Here is a 20,283-nt window from a genome sequence, read left to right on the forward strand (position 1 = left end):
CGTTTTGGTGCTCCTTTGACGGCTTATAACTTTCTTTCTATATATCTTACGATTATCAAAATAATATCAAAATAAAGAGCTGTCTTTCAACGATACTTTAATGTCTCAATATGTTTCAATGTCTCAAAATACATAACGATACATAATGTCTCAATGTCTCAAAACCACCTCGGTGGCTTTTAAGTGGCACTAATATTAAAACAAAACACAAAACATTAAATCGCCTCAGTGTCTCTGAGCCAACGCGCTGGCCCATGAATTAATATTTGCCGGGTTTAAATATCGGCCGAGGCGGCCGCAATCCGACGGAGGCCAATCTGAGATTTCGGTAGCACGTCAAAAGATCTTCAGTTAAACAAAATGAACCCGCAATTTTTTTTTTTTTTTGCGAAACCCTAAGATATGAATATTTGCTTTGCTTTACCTTAGTTCAGAGCGCAGCCAACGCTACCGGCTGATGAAGTCACTGAAGCAGCGCCAAGAGCGCAAAATCAAGCAGTTCGTTCTCTTTCTGTGTCTGTGCGATCGCGCTAAACTAGAGCCACTAAATAAGCTACGCTTCATACACATCTTGGTGCTTAAAATGATGGTTGTCATATTTCTGAAGCTTTATCTGAAATCACAGGAAACGCTTTTCCGTCCTCCACAAATGTATAAACAGTTCGTGACAAAGCAAAGCAATATCATGTGAGCTTCCTGACACCGAAACTAATGCTGAGGAAGTCGCACTTTTCAATCATGACGATCGGCAGTTGCGTTTGATTTGTTACTTACCACGAAGATGGCGGCGCCACCAAAAATATCGGGGGAAAAGTGCCGATACACTAAGCGTAGCTCATTTGGTTTAGCTTACAGGCTAAACCAAGTGCGGTGGGGGATCGTTGGGCGAGTGTGTTGTGGCAGCGCGGATCAGAGCCCGTGGAGAAATGCTCGAGCGCGAGCTCCGTTCGAAGCACTGAGCTTACGCTGTAGAACCTGTAGGGACTAAATCCCCTCGATGGGTTTGCGTTGGTTTTTCAAGTAACCTCAAATGGGGTGCCAGCGCACGAGGCCCGTCTCTCGAGCGGCCCTTGGAGGCATAGGCGTGCACAGGGTCCTCCTATAGGGGGGGGGGGGCAAGTTTCACTGCAGCGCCCCCCCCCCCCCCCCGTCTCACCGAGACCCTTACGCCGTAGGGGTTAGGTGTTCTAGTGTACCCTAGTAGGAGTGCAATAGAACACCATATTTTAACCGCGAAATGTGACTTCAAGTTTACTTCAGTGCCACCATAAAACTACCCTTGAGTTTACTTTCCCGCAGATTACTTGGAAGTCTAATTATTGCGGTTTACGAATGGAGCCCGGAGAATGATAAGGCTTGAAATATGTTTGAACATAAAAATTAAATCTGAGCTGTGACACCGAACATGAGCTAATGCCACAAAACCTCATACTTTATAGTGCCACTGTTCAGACTTTATTTTTACGTGTCATCGTATCCATATCCTCGTAGACCGATATAATTGGATTTGCGAGTGCTCTGCGTGAAAGTGGACTTACATACGCTTTGAAGTATGGCAGAAGTGAGAAGATGAGATAACTTTTACAACAACAAAAACAATTTATTGCCAAACAAAAGTGGAAACCCCACGATAAAGAAACCACAGCTGTCACTCGTAGGGCACAGGCGCCATAACAAAACACAGAAAGAAAATAAATCGCACGAGGGCTCAGACGATACACAATTTCAATTCACATGTGGTAGACTCTAAAAAAACATTGAACACAACAAAACAACAGTGCTGGTGCAAATGAAAACAGTAACACACAGTAAAATTAACTACATTATACAAAAGAACTATTAGAGCTGAGCTGTGCAAAAATACTATTGGTGTGAGAGGCGAACCTTAGTTCGGACGGAATCGGTTGTAAAGCACCCTCTTTCGCCGGTTGTCAACCAATTAAGAATAAAATAGAATTATGTGACATTGCAGGTTAATGCGATAGCATATCCTGCGAAATTAAAACATATTCATAACAAAGGTTTGCGCGTTTTAGTCGTAAAATGGTTTAAGATATTATCAAAGCTGATGGATGTTGCTAGGTCCTGCTCCACAAAGGGCAGCACCAGCCAACGAAGCCGTTCCTGCGACATCGTGGATCTTAACTTGGTCTTTACATGTGCGAGCTTCGAAAATGTCCTTTCGCACGAGCAACTGGTTACAGGAATCGTGGAAAAAAGTTGAAGAGCGCGAGAAAAGTCCTTGAAAACTGACTTGTCCAACCCATTTTCTTTGAGTGAATACAGCCAGTCATAGGCGGTCATGCTGTATGCTTTTTCGTCGCTGGTTCGGGACTTCAGGAGCCGCATTTCAGCACGCAAGCTGTCGGGATCTACCTCAAAAAAGCTACAAATAAGATATATTTGTTCGTCGCTCGCAGAGAGGCCCAGGAGGTTCTGGATAGCACACACAAGCTCAAACGTTTCTTGTGTGCATTTTTCTTCGATCATCGAACACAGGAGTCAAGCTTCGGAAAGAAAACACCGACACGAAATTCCTCCTATTTTGTCGCATAGAAACATTCATTCGCCCAGTTTTGGTCAATACGCTTCGATACCTTTCTTCTTCGAAATTCGGGAATCTCGATTTCATTCACCTCGCAGGCCGAAGAAGCTTCCGCAAACAGCTTTTCAAAGACTGTCCCATCTTGCCTCATCTCTCGCAGCGCTTTTTGCAGATGCCTGACTTCATTGAGTGCAGTGGTAAGGTTAATTTTAGGGTCCTGAAGAGCTCGGCTAACCTTCAAAATAAGCTGTAGAATAGGGTGAGCTATTTCCATGCTGCAGACAAATTCAAAGCTCATCAACTGGGAAAGGAGTCCCTTGCCTTTTGCTTTTGACTCCGGGTGCTTTGTGGAGTCCACAATCGTTCTTACTGCACTCGACAGTTCGCTGTAGCTCTCACGAACGGCCTTCACTGCTTCAGCACGACATGCCCATCTGGTTGTAGACAAAGACTTCAAAGTTTTCGGTTATGTGCCGGCAGTTTGGCGAATTCGCTCAAAAACAGCATGGAGCACAACACTGTTTTCAATAAAGTTGTACGCAAGTTGCACAACGCCAAAGAAATCAAACATCATTCTGTTTTCTGCTCGGGACAAACATGCATCGACAAGCACCAGGTTTAAGCAGTGGGCATAGCAGTGAACGTAGACGAGCTTGTAGCTCCGCTCTTTGCACTTTGCTTGAACGCCAGCAACGTGCCCTGACATAGTAGAAGCCCCGTCAAAGCAGACGGAACTCACAGAATTCCAGGAAACATTGATGGCGGTGAGAACTGCTTGCAATGTGGAAAACACAGGGTCGCTGTCTAAATTTTCAAGCCTTTCGAGAGTATGGAAGACCTCCACTGGCCTCTTCTTAATCTCGCAGAAGTACCTAATAACAACGGAGAGTTGTTGTTCATGATGACCGCAGTCACTTGTTTCGTCGCACATGAGCGAGATTGTTTTCCCTTCTATGCGGTGGACAATCGAAGAAAAAATGGCTGCATGCAGTGACTCTAGGATGTCATTTTGTATTCTGTTGCTGATGTAGGAGGCGTTTTTTGGGCCTGACTCTAAGTGGCCCCGCAAAACGGGGTCGTACTTCTTTAAGATATTAACTATCTCTAAATATAGACCTTGCTCTGCGCTTTCCTTATTTTCACTGTGCCCTCTGAATGGCCTTCCTCCCTTTGCGAGAAGAACAACGATGTCGGTAAGGCACTTTAGCACCTCACGATTTTGTTTTCGTTTTTCTTCAACTTGAGACGCTCGTCGTTCAAAGCTTTCATCCAGGATTGAAGCAATCGATCTGTTTGCTTTGGAGCAATTCCACGACACGACACTGCTAAGATGGCCCTTAGATCTGTCATGCTGATTAAACCTTTCTATCGATTTCTTCCGAGTTCGAAACCCAGTTGAAACAAAGGATGGGTCTAAATGTTCTTTGGATATACCACTCCCCGGCGGAATCGCCCGACAACAAAAGCAAAAGGCTGCATCTTTTGCTGGACTGTATTCAAGCCAGCTGAACTTTGCAAACCAGTGTTCACAAAAGCTGCGCTTTCGATTATTCGTTTCTGTTTGGGCATAGCTGCCTAGATGAGGCTGAAAAGAACCCCGTGCTTGCCTGGCTTGCTTGTCCAGGTCGCTAGTCGGCATTGGCAGCGACGGGTCGTCGTCAGATACCTGGTTCTGGTTGGTGGAAAGCGTTGAGCAAAATCTCGCAGGCTTATCTGGTGCATCAACGATGTGGCTTGGCGTCGTGGCACAGCTTGGCGTTGGCGCGCAATTTGGCGTCGTGGCACAGCATGGCAAAGTGGCGCAGTCGTCAGCTTGCTGGTGGCTGGACATCTTTTCCGGTTCATTTTGTTCATGCTGCTCTTTGCGCCTTGTTGACTGTGCTGCAAACAAATAAGAGAAGTATAACTTTTTAGTTTCCCTTTTACCTGTTAACATGACTCTTAGAACACGCTGGAAAAAAAGTCTGAGTAAACAATTACAGGACAACTGCGCCAATTATAAATATATATTCCTGTAAATTTTACGACAGCTTCCTCATCGACAGCTCAGCATAGTCCCTCCAAGCTAACAGCAACCGCTGCTCGGAGGCGTGTCAAGCACGGCCTGCTGATTGCGTTTTCTAAGTTTTAACGTAAACAACCTTTTTGAAAAAACTAGGTTGCTAAAAAGCTAGATTTTTTTTTTTATGTTGGTGACGTTAGTCGTGCTAGAGTTACTAGTTTGGCCGAGGAGCACTACCTTCTTCGTTCATCGCGACAGAAGTTCGCGCCCTTCTCGTATAGTTAATAATTTCGAGAGAGGTAATCGTGCACAGAGCGTATACTCGACTCAAACATTTTAAGACTGCGTTTTATTAATGGTGAGCACTGGCGCTGGCCACAGAAATTCCCTGAGTTGCTGAGTACGTCGGTGAAGACAGACGGGGCTTTAATAGAAACGGTGCTAAATTCGTTAGACGCTTTTCCCTTCGTGAGGATATAAACATTCATGAGTGGGTGCGTCTCTCACTCTCACGGTCGCCTTCGTTCGTGAGCGCTTCTTCCACCTCAACAAGATCAGTCATTTTGCTCAACGGGGTCCTGTTGAGGAGCCACGCTATCCTCTACGAAGAGACTTCGTAGAACAATGACACCGACACGTGCTGCTATATCGAGACTTCTAGGGAAAAGGGTATGAATAATTTAACCAACTAAACTGAGCTCTGGAAAGAATTTAATTGTGCCTTTAACAACGAAGAAAAATATTACAAGGTCAGTTTACGGTTTTTTTCTTGGAAGGATCCCATTACGTGAATGAAACGGCCTTCAGGAAGCCTTTATACCAGCAGGCGTACTGAACGTCCCTGAATTGACTCATCCAATCATCAAACCAGTACCGATGTGCACGGTGGACCCCTTCTTTCGTTTCTAATAAATTGCACTGATCTCTCTTTCTATACTGCTCCGAAAATTTATGGGGCTCTAAAATAGCGGTGCCTGTTCAAGGGCACCGACAGGATCTTCTTTCTAACATTTGCCACACATTCAGTTTTAATATTAGCCCACTAAACTACCAGTATATACCCTGGAAAAGTTCAAATGTAAATATTTCAACAAGTTGGACACTCGAAAAAACTTCAAATTAAAGTGTTGAGATTACGCTGTATGAACGCCACCTGGACTCGTCGAATCCTGTTTATTACCGACGTTTCCTTACGAAACATCATTACACTACTACGGCGTCGACTCGTCGATTATGCACCGAGTGTCCGCCGAAACAGGGATTAGACACGAGTCATTGTCGAACGCTGACGTAGGACTGAGACTCGAATTCACTTTGTAATTTGTACCCGCTCTCGGTCGTGGCTTCACACTTCGAGTGCACGAGCACTGCCATAGTAAAGGCGGTAAAGTACAGTTTGAACACGGACCAAAAGAAGACTGAGAAATATTTGTGATAATGTTTGGACCTTCTGCTTGCAGTCCAGTTATACGGCGCTTTCTTCGCAATAAGCCTCGGCCGAGATTCGAACCGGTTAAAACAGTGAGGTATAGGTGGTGGTAGCTGTACTAAAATATATATACATATATACTGTTCTAAATATAGAAAAACAAAACCGATAGCAAAAGCGAAGACTGTCACCTTACCTGGTTTCGTAAGCCATGTTTAGTAGCTGCTTCCGCTGGGCTTCGTTCTCTGCTGACTTCTTTTCCCGTACTTTCTTGAACTCCGCTCCAGAGAGTTTGCTCAACGACATGACATTGATGTGCAGATGGCCAAAGTAGAAATGAGAGAGCAAATGATGGTGGCCGTATTCACGCAGCGGTCTTTGGTAGGTTGCGGTTGCAAGCAGCGCAGATGGCTACTTAACTTGCTCGATAACTTGAAGTCTTAGCAGCGCTACTCTACTTAAAAAAAAAAAATCACTGAAGATGAACGTCGTCATACCCACTTTTAAAGATAAAACGCTGCCACGTCGTCACCTTCGACAAACAAGGGGCAGTCAGTTCATGACCAGTGACGACATGGGCGCTTTTTTTTACAGAAAGGGCGAAAGAAATAAAGGAAAAGGTATTTCGGAAAGAGTATCCTCTTAGACTTCTAAATGACCATCTAGGAGACTCCTAGATGATCGGCTTTGGAAGTTACCTTCTTATAGCTTTAGGGGCAGCTCTAAAAGGTGTTTCTCTTCCCCAAACTATGTGTCCGGCTGTCAGGGGCCCTCAATCTGAATATGGGACCGTTCGGCTGGGCCAGGGGGCGCGCTGGAGTGATACCAGTGGCGCCGCGCCGTGGCACAAATTCGCCCTACTTAGCCGTTCGCTCGTCCCACCGCGCTGCCAGTTGCAATGGCGGGCGCCGCGTTGAAGCTTTCTGTCCGTTAAAAAAACTGTGATCAGTTTTTAGGGAGGCGAACCTCCGCAAAGAAAGGTTGCCTGTGTGTCAGGTCTCCGGGTTGGAGTAGTAATCCAGGCATAGGAATATTCGTCGTTTGCGAAGTGTGTCTCTCAAGTCCAAGACAGCGTCGACTGCAACATCCGCCTCGAGATAATGCTCTTTTTTTATGGTTTCGCTAACTCTTCGAAGTCAGGGCTATTCGGACAAAGATGATGATGCACTATTGTTTAAATTGTCTTTTCGCGCACAGCTGCGCTGTCTCATACACACCTTGAACTCAGGTCAGTTCTCGGATTTAACTGCTGATGGAAGCATGCCGCGCCTGTTCTAATTCATTCGGATGAAGTTAATGACCAGGCATGTACAGCCTGATCGCAACACTGGGTCAAGTTCTAATAAAAAACCGAAACGGTACGTAAATAAGGCCTCCGCTTTTATTTTGAGCGGGTCCAACACAAAATATATATATTGCTATAGGCCGCAACACCTTGCTGTGTTTGCGCGCATCTGTCGCTGCCGTTAAAGCGGTAGAATCGCAATTCATGTACGTGCGTCAGTAACCCACTTTTAATTTATTAGTGAAGGGAGGGATCTTCAACCGACTGGCATTTGCGTTGTAAAGCGTCCCTTTTTTTAACTTATTTTTATGTGTCCACAGAATGATAAATTTGAACACTCTTCCGGTTCACAACAAAAAAAAAATTGTGTGTCACTATTTGTTTTGTTTGCTGTTTAGGTACAATTAAACTTGATATATCTTGAGAATGTGTGCCAGGAGAGGATTGTGAATATTCCTTCATACTCTCTCTCTGCAAGAAAAGATTACTTAATTTTAAATTTCAGTCATGAATGCTTAATTACGGGCCTTTGTGACGTGCCCTGTCCTCGTCCTTTTTATTTTGCTTTCAATTTATGCATCGAACATTGCCAACACACTCTTATTGGTTGACCGAGGAATGTCCGGGTTTGATGTTTTAGAGTTACTTGGAAAGTAATTATGCCTGTTGTAGGTTAACTACATAACTTTAATAATATAAAGAAAAGAACAAGAGTACGGCCGTCAGTGTAAATCTCTTTTCAACTATGCGCTCAAGTCAATGCTCACTACGGGCTATGATTATCTGCCTCATTGGCCCTCGTGTCTTTCGCTGCTTACTCGCCTTCTCTTGTAAGCATCAGCGAACAAAATGGATAGAAATTGCTGTGAGAGCGCAGGCGAGCCGGTGTGTACATTAACAATTTGGATGAATTGCCCGAGACTGGGGAGAAAAAACTAAAAGTATCAGCCGTGTATGAGAGATACCTCTTTCCGTCCACAGTTGATGTTTCTAGTTTTCTCGACTCAGTCTCCACTAATTTATCAAAATTAAAAATTGGCTAGTAGGCAAGGTGAGTAGGGTTCTCAAATTTAAACTTGTTTAAAAAATAGTAACTGCATAATCGGGTTTATTCTGTCGACACCTACGGGGTACCATCCTAGCTATTACATTAGGAACATGTAACATTGCCAACATGCTCAAATTGGTCGACCCAGGGATGTTCTAGAGTATAATTTTGAGAGACCCTTGGAAAGTAATGATACCTGTTGTGGGCTAACTACATTATTTTAATAATATATAAAAACAACTTGAATACAGCCGTCAATTTCTGTTCAATTATGCGTTCAAGTAAGTACGCAATAGGAGCTACGATTATCTGCCTAATTTTTCCCCAAGTCTGTTGCCGCTCACCCGCTTTCTCTTGTTAACATTGGGGAACAAAATGGGCGGGTAAGCAAAGTGAGCTTGGTTCTCAAATTTAAATTATTTTATAAAAAAAAAAATGGTAGCTGCATATTGGGGTTTCGTTTGTTGACAGCCGTGGGGAACCATCGTAGCTATTACATTAGGGACTTATCGTAGAACGTCAGTGTCGGATTGCGGGCCCCACGGGCGCCAGCTGAAACCGCCCCCAAGCAACGCAAAACCCCTGCATGCTCTCGCTTGTGACCTACGAAAAGTCCCTAAATGTGACAAGCAAGCGTGGCTGCATTACTGAATCACGCGACAAGATAGAGAAACAGTAATTAAACCTGTCCTCCGCACAGCTGGCGATTCATGCTTCTGGTGATCTTTCTTGAATCACCTCCCAGAAATCAAACAGAACTTTTCGGGAGGCGGATACCTTTTTGTTTAATACGATGCTGCGACATTTGGGTACCGTTTGCATTCGGTACATCACTTTACGAAGCGCGAGGCCCGCACGACAAGCGCACCAGCCTCCCGCGTCGTCTGCTCCTCGTACTTTTAACAAGTATCGGCGCGCCTCGCCAGGGGGAGGAGTGGCGCTGCGTATGCGCGGCGAAACTTCAGCCGCACAGCCCTATTGCTATAGTAAGTTACAGGTCAAGAAGGTAGCGGCAAATGCCCCTCAAATGGATCCATATATCCCTCCGCCAGCTCCGCATCCAATAGCGTCCCATCGTTTCCGTGACGTCGTGGCCAACTTGCCTTCCTGTAAATATTTGCTTTATCTTTCGACTTTGACTTAGCGTTGTGGAAGCCCCGAGAGGGAGATTAGAATTTTCCCCCTCCGATGAAAACAAATACGACTTTGGGGGATTAGATTCCCCCTCGGATTAATACAAAGGCCACCTTTCAGGGGACCGGTTCCCTCTCCGATGAATACAAAGGTCGCTCTCTTCAAAAGTGGGGGCCGGAGACAAGCTGGCATCACTCTGTAGCCATTATCTATTCATTGAAGCGGAACAAGGGGCGTTTCCAGGGGACTATTCTTTCGACTGCGGATAGATTTAAAACGGGCGCATCACGCTTATGGGAGGAGCTTCTCCTACCTTCTTGACTTGTAACCGACTATTGCAATCCGCATGTTTGTGTACTTTTCCCTATTCCCAAACGCCTGTCTATTATCCTGTGAAAACTACGTAGTGTGTGCTAGACACGCGGATATCCCGATGGCCCTCTTCCATCGCTAAACCACCCCCAGTGACCTTCCCTACTCTACAATACAACTGCTCTTCCCCGCTCTAGGCCCTAGCCCGAGCCAAGAAAGCTTACGAAAACCGCTTAGGCTTCCTGATAGAAAGAATTGCAGATTGTCTACAAATGGTCACCTCAACCTTATCCCCTCAATAACCTGAACCATTTCCTAATCTTCCTTCTATCCGTTTAACCTTTTTGGTTTTTCTTCCTTCCAAGCCAGGTAGCAACTTCTACGGTAGAGAAGACCCACATATCTCCCTACCCAAAAAATGATCTCCCATTTTGAAACCGGAAAGCGGGTTGGCGTCGTTTGCATTGTACAACAAGCTGGTCATAATTGATACCGAAGATTGACACCTAGCACGACTCCTTGGAGATGACATCTTTAATCCCCCTTAGCCGAGTAGGGAGCTGCCTAGAGGAGCCAGGCTCTGCTAACCTTCTCGTATGTTCTCTCACAGAAAGATGCACCCTGAGCTAACCCGAGTGGCCTGGAGACCTTGGCTCATTCTTTCCTTCTTTTCTCACTACCCTTCTAGTTTCTCCTCCCGAAATTTTTTTTCTCTCCCCCCCCCTTCCAAAAAAAACGCTGCAGTGAACGTTAATCTTCACAACAAATGCCTTCGTGAGTTGAAACATGTGTCCTTCAGTACTTTACCCTCGCGTTAAAACGGAAACGACTCAGACCAGAGGATTTTCGCAGTAGGATGCTGCACCCGGCAGGCACTGCGGCTAGATTCCCAGGTGCGCAGCCTTGACTTATCGTTCCGCCCAGCAGCAGTCTTCTTTACTTTTTTTTTCGATTTCTTTTGGGGTAATCAGTTTCCTCTAGGATATACTTGACGTTGTTTCAAGTTCAATAAAAACAAAGTGGGGATGGTTTTGCTTTCTTTCTTTAGCGTCATCCCGATTTTGCTCCAATCAAAACGGCCCCAATAAAGAAAAAAAAAAACGAACACGCACTAAATTTGCGCTCTACCCAAGTCATCAGGGAAGGCCAGGGCACCCCCCCCCCCCCCCCCCTCCGTATGCACGCCTATGCTTGGAGGTAAGTAGCGGCGCAGCACTAAAATAACTGGCCCTTGAAAGCGAATGGCGGCGGAGCACAGGTTGTCGGTACTTGTAATGCCTTTATCAAGGGGCTTTAGCAGAGACCCTGGGTTCAGTCGCCCATCTGCATCCTGCCGTCGTGCGATCGTGTACCACATATACTGCGTAATGCACGTTAAGGAACCCGAGCTAACAGTTGTACTGCACTTTTTATAATGTTCAACGGGTAACAGCGCAGCCCTACGCAACTGCTGCTCTCTAAAAAACTAACAACTAATTTTGAGTGCACCCTTACTTTGCATTTTTATGTGTGTTAGCGTGTTCGCATTCCTTTTTCTTTTTTTTTTTTTTTTTGTATACATCTTTGGTTATGCGGCTCTTACTTATGATCAAACAGAATATAGTTGTCGGACTTCTGGAAAAATATAACAAAGAAAATGGCACGTGAACGCAAAAGACGAAAATAGAAGACACACATAGGCGCACTTAATAAAAATAATTGAAATCATAGAATTGAATATAATTGTGTTTTCAAAGCCAAAAGCCATAAAAGCGAGCTCAATGCTTTTGATGGCGCGCTTGTTCACTGGAAGTGTAGTTCAGGGCAGAATGCTCGCACTTGTATGTTCCGCTTCGGTAGCGCGATAAAACCAAATACTTTACTGGTAATGTGTTTAGTGAAAAAAAGCTTACCGTCTGTATATGTGCAAAGTCCTCAGCTTTCGCGTGATTACGCGATTGTTTATCATTATTTTTTTCGTTTCCCACTGCGATTCATTTCGTGCTCTTTTGTGTGCTACATGCATTAGAGACCAAGGTAACCCAGGAGCATTCTATTTCGCGGATTGTAAAAAAAGTCTATGCAACTTGTCACCTGTGCCACAATCAGTGCAAAATATTATGAGCTTCACATATGACCGCTTGCCTTAGTAAACATTGTTGTTTGTCAAGAACAATTGTGATTGTATGAAATCACGTGGGAAAAACTCGTTCTAAGCACGCGACCGTTAGCATGCAGTTAATACTCATAATTGGCGCCGAGATGATAGGTAGCTGTCAGCAGATGGAATTTTTCTATCAACCCAGCGTTAGTATGTTTCCTTCTTTTTGTTGTAAGCAACTTGAAGAAAATACACAAAATCTGAGGGTAATAAAGTACTATGAGCATTCAAACACAACGGCCTGAGCAGTATATGTATACAAGCTTTAGCTTTTGATGCACCCTTAACTTTCGATACGCTCAAAGCTAGAGTAAAATGTAGGGCTGTTTCATTCTTAATCAGCGTACCATGTGCGTGGTTACACTATAATTTATACAACGTCAAACTCTATACCCGTTTGCATCTTTTCATTTATGCACACCACTACTTGCGCGCAAAAATCACCAAATTAAGACTGGTACACGATGTCACAAAAAAAATGTACAGGTTTTTTTTTGTTTATCACAAACATAAACTACGCATTGCCTAAAGCTCAAAAGGTAACGCTAGCTCACAACCAGACGCCAAATATTCATCCCAAACGGACACCTTATTCGAAAGTTTTAAGTGATTTTATGAAAAGTTTAATGGCAAAATGGAGCCCATTTTTGCCTGTTTTCGGCTTCTGGTGCCCTAAAGCCCCATGTATTCGAAAACTCCGTCGGCCGCCATTTTTCCGTTGAACTTTTCAGAAAATCGCTTATAACTTTTGAATAAGGTATCGGATCGGGCTGAAACTTAGACATCGGGTTGTGATCTCTAGCGCTACCTTTGGGTGGAGAATGAGCGTTTGGCGATGCCTAGTTTATTCTTGCTGTAACAAAAAAAAACTGTTATTTTTTTTGACACCCTGTACATTGCTTAAACTATGTGCAAAAGATATCCATCGACGCAGAATCCTTGCCTGGCCAGTCATTGCATTTATCACTGGATTCGTAGTAAAATTAATTCATATCATTTATTACTGTGAGTTAATTTTTAACCTCGGCATTTCGTTAATATGACTCCCGCACCAGTCCTACTTTGGGTTTACCAAACTCAACATCTAAACCTGAGTGTCAATTTTTGTATTTTCCAGTCTCGTGGTTTTTTGGTCAGAATAGACACCCGGCTACCTAAATGAGACACCTGACCACCCAAAAAATACTTCATTAGTTTTGATTTTTTATGTAGTTATTTCCTCAACTAGAATTTTGGATACCCAAGCCTATCACGTCATCAAGTTTTCCTGGAAATCCACAAAGAGCCAAACAAATGCACGAAAAAAGGGCCGGCCTGTCATATTGCCACCCGCAGAGCCTAGAAAGCAACGCTCGGTCACGGACTTCTAGAAGATTCGCGTTCATTCTTGAACCAGACGTAACTTTTGCCATAGGAGTAGACTGCGGGGGGGGGGGGGGGGGGGGGGGGTTTCGGGGCTCGTGCGCCCCCCCCCCGGATCTCACCAGGGGGGGAGGAAGAGCTCCCCCCCCCCCCTCCGGGCCCGGGCCATGATCCTTACCAATACGATGTTTACGTGCCATGTAACGAGTTTCTAGTAGTGGCTTGTAAACAAAATAATGCCCACGTTGCCTTTATTGACAAAATACATGGGAAATGGAATCCCAGCGTACTTGCGGAGGGGGGGTGCTTGCGCGGAAGAGCACCCCCCCCCCCGGAGAACTTCTCAGCCTGCCCCCCCCCCCCCCCCCCCCCCTGGGAATATGGAAACTCTACGCCGCTGACTTTCGCCCCTGCTTTCTTGTTCTCGAAAGTGCCAGTTCATCCCCGCCCCGAGCGCTTGACGCTCGAACCTTCTCTGCCAAACTTTCGAGAAAGTGACGCGCTTTAGATATTCAGCTTCCCGCGACCTTGTCGAGTCAGTCTCGCTCTCCCTCTCTGTTACGCTGTCCTGCCGAATCACCGCCTGCTATTCTGCTGCCTTGGGGCTCTTTCTTTACTTTTTTTGTTTGGCAGAAGTTCGCCGATTAAACCTTTATTTTTCAGTTCACTGTTCGTCCTCTCGTCACCTTCATTCGTGACAATATAAATCTGATCACATTGAAATATGTGTAATTGGCCTCTCAAATTTCCGATAACGGCGCACAGGCAATTTTATATTTTTCAATGCGTCGGTGGTTTTGTTGTGCATGTGTCTTGCCATTTGGCTCAGGACGATTTTCGCGTTTTTTCCTGCCCACATTTTCTGGAGACGTGAGCTCGGAGCAGAGGCACCTGGCCCCCTTGCACGAGAACTGGCGCAGCCGTGCGCGTTCCAAAGAAAGCTCGTGCAGAGAAAGACAAGCAAGGGACAAGGGATGTCAAATTCAGGATATAGAATAATACCCCACTGTATCGAAGCGTTACCACACACGATTTTTTCATTGATGTACAGGTCTGGAAAGAGATCCCACCGCCATCTATTGGTTCAGAATCACACTAACCAAGGGTGGGGTTGCACCTTAAACCTAAGTAGTTTACGTTTGTCCCAAAGCGATATGGTTTATGTATAGAGCATGGGAGACAAAAACTATTTAAGTATTTCAACCTGGAAAAAGGAAAAGAAAAATAAAGGCGTCGCAAAACACAAACGAGTGACATTCACGCTTTTAGCGCAAACACCTTCATTGTAATGGCATGTCGACAGCATAATGATTTTTTTCCCCATACTGGCAGTTGCGCCGTTCAAGATGGCGCCAAAGACAAAATACAACAACCAAAACAAAAATAACAAAAATAAGCCTTTAGTTGTTCAGACAGGGTGTGTTTAATCAGCCAGTGCATGGCGACATTGTTACCCACTGTAGATGAGTAATTTAGCCAGTCCAGTAAGACTACTAGCCTGGGGTGATTAACGCGCATAACGTAACAGTAAAGCGCGAGACACATGCGCGTCAAAACTGTTCAATCCGACGTGCGAGCTGTCTGACCGACGGCCAAACACGAGGGCTTTCGTCTCACCGGAGCGTCCAGCTCCCTCATGCGACCACATCGCCGGATATTCACCACACGGCTGTCCGATTGTCGGAGGGCCCCAGCCAATGGCAGCACAGGTGGCGCAAACGTCACGTTGTCACGTGACTATCGGACCGATCGGAAGAGGAGGTGCTACGCGGCCCTACGACCGAAGAAATGTGTGCAAAAATTGTAGTGTCGTAAAGCGACACCCTTTGTCGAGTTGTAGTTGTGTCAGCTTCCGTGAGATGGCACCACCACCAAGCCACCACCTTGCTCCGAAATAATTATTAGGGAGACATGAATGCCCATATTGAGGCTCCGAAATAATTATTATGGGAGACATGAATGCCTATATTGAGGGTCTGGATGGGTATACGGACTCAACTGGAAGCATATTACAAGAACTGGTGGAAAAACATGACTTAGTTTTATGTAATACCAGTCAGAAGTGTGACGGGCACATAACTTGGGAAACTGGCAATCTGCATTCAACTATAGCTTACGTACTCATGTCACACAAAATTTATGGTAAGTTACAAGTAATGAAAATAGATGAAGAAGGTTCTAAAAGTCTTGGTAGTGATCACAAACGTATTAAGCTGAATTTTGCCGGAGAAGTAAATGCTGAAACTAGACAACATAATTCAAAGGAAACTTTCTGCAGCGGCAAAGAGCTGGAAATAGTTGTTGAAAGAATAGAGGCAGCAGTTTCAGGGCAATGGTATACAGATTGGACCTATGAGAGCCTAACTATGCTTTTTGCTCTAGAACTAGACAAACTTCAGAGTAAACGAAAGGGGAAGCAAGGACATAGACCAAAAAGCTGGTGGGACAAAGAAGTGAAGCAAGCGATACAAAAACGTCAGGAAGCCTCTAGAGAACACAGGTATTCCAAGCGTAGTGGGGAGTCCGAAACGGAAGTAAAAAGAAAATGGGACAATTTTATAACATGTCGCCGAGAGGCATCCAGTTTGATCAATGCGAAAATTCAGAGAAAGGGTGAGGAATGGATGAGTAATGTAAGTAAGAAAGATAGAAACGCTGCCAAGAAGTTTTGGGAGCACTTGAACTCACTCGGTGAAACGACGCAAGCTAGACAGAGGTTCATACTCTTGCATCAGGCAGAACAATTAGAGGAAGATGATGCGATGCAATATATAGGAGCAGTGATGGAGGAGAAATTTCGGGAACGGGTACATGTGGAAGATAGGAGAACCGAAGGAAGTAGCAGTCCAGTTTGTGACATCGCGGATTTTGGACAAAGAGAATGGGAAAAGGCGAAACGAAGACTCCCTAGTGGCACGTCGACAGGCACAGATGGTGTCCCCATCAAGCTGGTGAAGAATTTGGGTCCTAAATCTAAGGCAAAACTAAGGAAGGTAGTGAGTACCATGATAACAAAAGGAAATATTCCAGATGAATGGAGGCTTAGTAGGATGAGTATGATATATAAAGGAAAGGGAGATAAGTCTGATATTAGGAATTATCGTCCCATAACCGTGACACCGGTTATTTACAGGTTGATAATGCAGATTATAAAGAACAGACTGGAGGAATGGGTAGATTGCGACGGCATACTGGGCGAGTTACAGAACGGGTTTCGGAAACAAAGAAGGTTGGATGACAATTTATTTTCTCTTACACAGTGCATAGAAATAGCGCAAAAAGAAAACAGACAGCTCTGGCTGGCATTTCTGGATATCAAGGGTGCCTATGACAATGTGGACCAAAGGAACCTGTGGGACATAATGGAGAGCTTAAACCTAGATGAAGGACTAACAGCACTATTAAGGAACGTTTACAAAGATAACAAGGTGATTATAACATGGGAAGGAAAGGCGACAGGGAAAATAGAGATAAGACGAGGCCTTAGGCAGGGTGCCCGTTATCACCTTTGCTGTTTATGTTGTATCTGAGAGGATTGGAGGATAGACTAGAGAAGAGTGGGCTTGGATTCGACCTTTCTTACAGTAAGCTAGGCCAAAAAATTCAGCAATCCTTACCGGGATTGATGTATGCGGATGATATCGTACTGATGGCTAACAACAGGACATAGTTGCAGGAATTAATGAGCATATGTGGTAGGGAAGGAGAGGAATTAGGTTTAGAATTCAGTAGCGAAAAATCAGCAGTCATGATTTTTAACGAGGATGAAGTTGAGAGGCTGAAGATACAGAATATTACAGTTGAGAGAGCTAGTAAATACAAGTATCTAGGAGTATGGATATGTGATGGTGCAGAATATCTCAGAGAGCATGAAAAGTATATAATACGTAAGGGCAACAGAAATGCAGCTGTAATGAAAAATAGAGCACTTTGGAATTACAACAGGTATGAGGTGGTGAGAGAGATTTGGAAAGGGTCATGGTGCCTGGCTTGACTTTTGGAAACGCGGTGCTATCCATGAAATCCGAAGTGCATGCGAGACTAGAAATAAAACAGCGCGGAGTAGGTAGACTGGCTTTGGGGGCACATAGCAAAACGACAAACCAGGGAGTACAAGGAGACATGGGATGGGCGTCGTTTGAGAGCAGGGAAGCGGTGAGCAAAATAGAATTTGAGGAAAGGTTGAGGCAAATGGATGGGGAGCAATGGGCACGAAAGGTTTTCAGCTATTTATACATGAGGAGTGTAGACACAAAGTGGAGACAGCGCACTAGGAAATTAAGAGGAAAGTTATTGGGCTATAGCGAAGATACGGAAGAGCAAGTCTCAGTTAAGAAGAAAGTTAAGGCCACAGAAAGAGATCGGTGGCTAGAGGGAATGCAGACAAAGACGGCTCTGGAAAGCTATAGATTAAACAAAACAATTATTGCCAAAGAAAGCATTTATGACAATTCTATGGGAAGCTCATTGCTGTTTGAGGCGAGGACGGGTGTTCTGCGAACCAGAACATACAGAGTGAAGAACCAGGAAATGGATACAGTGTGCACTGCTTGTGGAGAGGAGGACGAGACGGCTGAGCACTTGATACTCTACTGTAAAGAGCTTCACCCTATGCCTACCGAGGACAACATAGATTTAATAAAGTCACTGGGTTTTAGAGACAGCGAAGGGAGAGTGGATTTCAAGACTGTAGAGATTACCAAGCAAAGATTAAGTGAATGGTGGCAGAAATCGAGAAAAAACTAGGTATTTTCTTATTCACTGATGGCAAGGGGGTTTCATAGCCTCAATTTCTTTCCACTGCGGGGGGAATATAGATTTCACATCTAAATATTCTAAGCTTAAATGGTAAAACAAAACGGCTAGGTGGCGTAAGCTGCCGCCCGATCCAAAGGGCTCAGCCGTATTCATCCATCCATCCATCCACCTCGTCTCCGTACAGCATTGCACGGGACTAGTAAAGTTGATTCTTTTCTGATCGGCACACAGTCTGGTCATTGTCTGGGTTTCTCCCCTTCGGCGGCCGTCCGGTCCGGAACACAACAACTGGCTACGAGAATGAACATCACGGGACTTGCGCCTCCGCCAACGTTCCTCGCCACGCCCGGCATGCCAGCTGTGCCATGATCTCGCTGGTTACGACTTTTCGAGAACTTTCTTTTCGCCTCCGGCGCCAACGAGCTGCCGCCGGCCCGTCGGCAAGCCCTGCTCTTGCACTGCCTGCCCTACTGAAAAAAATCATATGAATTTAAATAAGAACTGATATGAAAGACCAAAAACTGATATGCGACATATGAGAACTGATATGAAAAACCCAGAACTGATATGCGACATATGAGAATTCATACGAAATAGCCAAAAACGTATATGCGGGATATCAGAAATGATATTCAACATAAGAACTTATATGCAGCATACAAGTTCATATCCCTAATGAAAAGATTATGCGTATTTATATAAGAACTGATATAAAATATCCAAAAACTGATATGCGACATATGAAACTGATATGAAATATCCAAAAACTGATATGCGATATAAGAACTGATATGAAATGCCCAAAAACTGATATGCGACATATAAGAAATGATATGCAACATATGCCAACTGATATGAATGTGTCCAATAAACATATCAGAAATAAATTCATATAAGTATTTTTCAGTATACGACATGCCGTGCGGGAAAACAAACACGTGACTTGGGACCGAAGTGGAGCGGCTTGATATTGTGGCTTTCAGATAATTATGGCATGAGCGTTTTCTTTTTATTAAGAGATGCACCCCCCGAGCCGTTCAAAATACTCTCAGAGGTAGGGAATTACTAAAAAGAAATCCAACATGCTGAGATCATTATTTATTGCTTAGGTGGTCACTGAAAAGCTCCGTACTTACAAAACCACCTGTATAAAAGGCGGAAACGCAGAACTCAGAAGTAGTTATTGGGTGTTCTGTTGTATTCATGTTTCTTGTGCTGTGTATGCGAATGCGCTCAATGTATAGTTCAGCTGACGCTAGTGGTACGCGGAATGTATCTATATGCTGGCGTTCGTAAATAAAAATATTTTTGTAGCACATGAATTGGGCGGTACCTAGCGCCACCTAGCCTAGTGTAACTGATATGCGGCATATGAAACTGATATGAAATAATAAGTTCTGATATGAAAAAGGTGTCCAATAAACATATCAGAAATAAATTCATATAATCTTTTTCAGTAGGGTGGGACCCGAAGGACAGCCCATTTTCGACGCGCTTCCGTAGCCGACGCCAAGCCCGCCAGCCGCCGCAGCAGCCGACGAGGCAGGAAAAAGCAGCAAGCCAGACAAGCCAGACCCGTATGACCACGCCATCATAACCCTAACACGTCACTTCGCTGCCCTCTGCAACGTCCGGGTGGAATGACAATGGTTCCGCGAGCGTCGTCAACTCTGCGGTGAAGCAGCAGCGGACTTTGCCCTTGCGCTCCGCGAACTGTCACCGTCCTGCAACTTCGCCGCCGAGGAAAACATGTGCGACCAAGTTCGTCGCCGGCGTCACATGCCCGCGTCTGCGTGAGAGGCTGCTCCTTGAAGGAGACACGCTGATTTTCGACCGCGCAGTGGATATTGCGCAGCTTCGCGAGGAGGCTGCACGTGAGTCCGAACCCTCGCCAACCCTGTCCGTCGCGTCACGTCGCAATCGCCACTGGGACGAAAGTGAGCCAGACGCAACGGTCGCGGGAGCCGTCGTTCTGACAGCCGCTCACGCGGTTCGCCGTGCTCGTGCCCTGCACGCACGCCAGCGTCACGAAACTCCGGCAGCGTTGTTTCATACTCCGGCTCCAACGGTCCCGCTGCAGGTGAAAACTGCGGCACATCAACGTGCGACTCGTCTCGCTGCCCCACACGTGGCCGTACCTACTTCGGGTGCGGACGCCGCGGCCATTTCCAGTAAGCCTGTCGACGCGCCCGTCACAACGGAGGGAGAAGTTTAGCTGGAGTTCATGAAGTGGTGCCGGACGAGGATGCAGCGAGCGTCTTCAGCATT

General features: G+C 45.2%; 1 pseudogene; it reads left to right on the forward strand.

The window, feature by feature from the left end:
• Positions 1-18,180: 18,180 nt before the first annotated feature.
• On the forward strand, positions 18,181-19,812 carry LOC120844363 (annotated as a pseudogene).
• The last annotated feature ends 471 nt before the right edge of the window (positions 19,813-20,283 follow it).

The sequence above is a fragment of the Ixodes scapularis genome, unplaced genomic scaffold, assembly GCF_016920785.2.
Source record: "Ixodes scapularis isolate PalLabHiFi unplaced genomic scaffold, ASM1692078v2 PGA_scaffold6__148_contigs__length_123643588, whole genome shotgun sequence".
Classification (NCBI taxonomy): Eukaryota; Metazoa; Arthropoda; class Arachnida; order Ixodida; family Ixodidae; genus Ixodes; species Ixodes scapularis.